Source organism: Rutidosis leptorrhynchoides, chromosome 4, assembly GCF_046630445.1.
Source record: "Rutidosis leptorrhynchoides isolate AG116_Rl617_1_P2 chromosome 4, CSIRO_AGI_Rlap_v1, whole genome shotgun sequence".
In the NCBI taxonomy this organism is placed as follows: Eukaryota; Viridiplantae; Streptophyta; class Magnoliopsida; order Asterales; family Asteraceae; genus Rutidosis; species Rutidosis leptorrhynchoides.
The window spans coordinates 645958308-645961156 of record NC_092336.1 but is presented as its reverse complement, the minus strand read 5'-3'; the positions used below and the strand labels follow the sequence as shown (position 1 = coordinate 645961156).

Here is a 2849-nt window from a genome sequence, read left to right as displayed (position 1 = left end):
TTTTAAACTTAATGAATTAAAGTAAATTTTGTTTTTAAAAACTTAAATTAAAATGCATATTAATTTCATAAAAAAAACCTACAAAACAAAAATTCAGAATGGAGGGAGAAAACTAGTTCTTTAGTGTCTGCTAGCGGAAAAGACCAATCGGGTTCCATTCTCGGAACTACACGAGAACAGAACAACTAACTCTAGATAGCATTTTCTTTTTAGAACATTTGAATCTCCCCACACTTAGGTAGCCGTGGTGTCAAAATTGTGATTAACTTCATCGTTAATTTCTCTTGGTCCATAATCAACTTGCATATCCGTGACTTTTTCTTTAAGCCATTGGTCGGATTCCTGTGTAATATCCACAATTTCAACTAGTTTCTCCTTTTCTTTAGGTGATAGATTGGATACTGACCGGTTACATAACTTAAAGTTCCCCTTGGTTCTAGCATCGCGAATCCGTTTAATAAGTTTCTTCATTGAACTATTAATAATGGGATCATTTAATTTCGTATCAACAACGGGGTTCTTTGTTATCATGTCATCATTAGGTGTTACTTCATTTTCCCCACACTTAGGCGTTTCATTATTGCTAAGTATTACCGTTGGAGTTGGTAAAAACACATGGTTCTTACCAATTGTTTTTACTGGTTCAACGGTTTTGGCTGGTGGAGATTTAGACTTTCGAATCATAAAGGTGATCGATTTGTCACCACTTTTAAGTGTCATTCTTCCATTTCCTACATCAAATAACGCCTTGGTGGACGCTAAGAATGGCCGACCTAAAATTAGAGGAATGTTTGGGTCCTCTTCTATGTCAATGACAATAAATTCGACTAGAAAGGTTAAATTGCCTACTTGAACGGGTAGGTTGTCAGCAATTCCAACTGGGTGCTTAATGGTTTGATCAAAAAGTCGAACACTCATATCCGTTGGACTTAACTTACCTACTCCTAATCTCTTATATAATGAAAGAGGCATAACACTTACACTTGCACCTAAATCTGCTCGTGCATCATACATGACACAATCACTAAGTAGACAAGGAACAATAAATTCACCTGGATCACCTACCCTAGGTGGAGGTTTTGGTGGAACTGTCTTCACCGGATTTATATTTACGGCTTTTGTTTCTTGCACTTTCTTATTCTTTTTCTTCTTCTTCTTTCCAGAGGTATCACAATATTTATTACCTATCACTTGCTCATACTCAACTCCTTTTCTTGGAAACGGGATGGGTGGTTTGTATGGTGCCACCACTGGCTTTACATACTCGGGTGGTGGTGGTGTAACTTCTTCATTGTTACTCTCATCTAAAACCTTCCCATCTTCTGGTGCTGGTTTTTCAGAATTCGTTGAAACCATATTAACATTCTCATTCCGAGGATTTACTTCAGTATTACTCGGTAGCTTTCCTTGTTCCCTCTCACTCATCATGCTAGCAAGAGTACCTACGTGTTTTTCTAGATTCAAAATGGAAGCTTGTTGAGTTCTTAATGACTGATCAAATCTCTCGTTCGTTTGGGTTTGAGTTTCAATAAATTGTGTTTGAGATTCAACTAGCTTGAATACCACGTCTTCCATATTTGACTTTTTCTCTTCGGTTTGTTGTTGTGGTTTATATAAGCCAGGTCTTTGTTGATTGAAAGTGTTGTTTTGAGTTGGTTGGTTATTCGGACCTTGTTGGTTATACCAGTTATTTTCGGGTCCTTTTGAATTGTAAAGAATGTTTTGATTTCGATTGAAGTTTAGCTTTGGCGGTTGATAATTATTTTGATAATTATTTCCAGGCCTTTGGTTCATATAGGAAACATTCTCTCGTTGTTCCAATGTTGGTTCAATGTGACAATCTTTCAATAAGTGTGGTCCACCGCATAGCTCACAACTGATTCGTATTGCGTGAATATCTTTATTCATCTTTTCCATTCGTCTTTCGAAAGCATCTATTTTTGCTGAAACGGAATCAAAGTCATGGCTAGAATCGGCTCTAGCCACTTTAAATGAACGAAAAATATCTTTTTCTTGGTGCCACTCATGCGAGTGGGAGGCTGTGTTATCAATAATTTTGTAAGCTTCAGTTGCGGTTTTCTTCATAATGGAACCACCAGCTGTTATGTCGATGTCTTTTCGTGTAGCAACGTTGACACCTTGGTAGAATATTTGTACTATTTGATAAGTGTCTAAACCGTGTTGAGGACATCCTCTCAACATCCTTCCGAATCTTGTCCACGCCTCATATAATGTTTCATTTGGCTTTTGTGTGAACGTAACAATTTCTCCTTGAAGTCTCACGGCTTTAGATGCCGGAAAGAATCTTTGAAGAAATTTTTCAACTAAGACATCCCATGTGTCAATCGCCCCTTCAGGTAACGATTCTAACCAATCTTTGGCTTCTCCTTTTAAAGTCCAAGGAAACAACATGAGATAGATCTGCTCATCTTCCACTTCTCGGATTTTGAATAGTGTACAAATTCTTTTAAACGTACGAAGGTGTTCGTTAGGATCTTCATTCGGTGCACCACTGAATTGGCATTGGTTAGTTACCATGTGTAGAATTTGTCCTTTGATTTCATAATCTGGCGCATTAACTTCTGGCTTAATAATGGCGTGACCTTGGCCCGTGCGTGTGGCTCTCATTCGATCTTCCATACTTAGAGGTTCCGTTACTTCCATAATTGAATTTGTTGAATACGAATCACTAGAGGATTCTGATTTAATGGTTTGTGGCTCAGGAGGAATAATTAGTGGTTCAAGATCTTGGAATTGTCCTTGAATATGCTCCGGGTTCTTAATTGTGAAGTCGGGTTCAAAAGATGGATTATCGGAAATTTGAGTTGGAGTTCTTGTTCGACTAGATG

The 2849-nt window shown here is 37.8% G+C and overlaps 1 non-coding gene across 1 annotated transcript; it reads left to right on the top strand.

The window, feature by feature from the left end:
- The first annotated feature begins 2173 nt into the window (after positions 1 to 2173).
- On the top strand, positions 2174 to 2280 carry LOC139846186 (small nucleolar RNA R71). Its single transcript, XR_011758922.1, has one exon. It is a non-coding gene; the product is annotated as a small nucleolar RNA R71 (small nucleolar RNA).
- Positions 2281 to 2849: the final 569 nt, after the last annotated feature.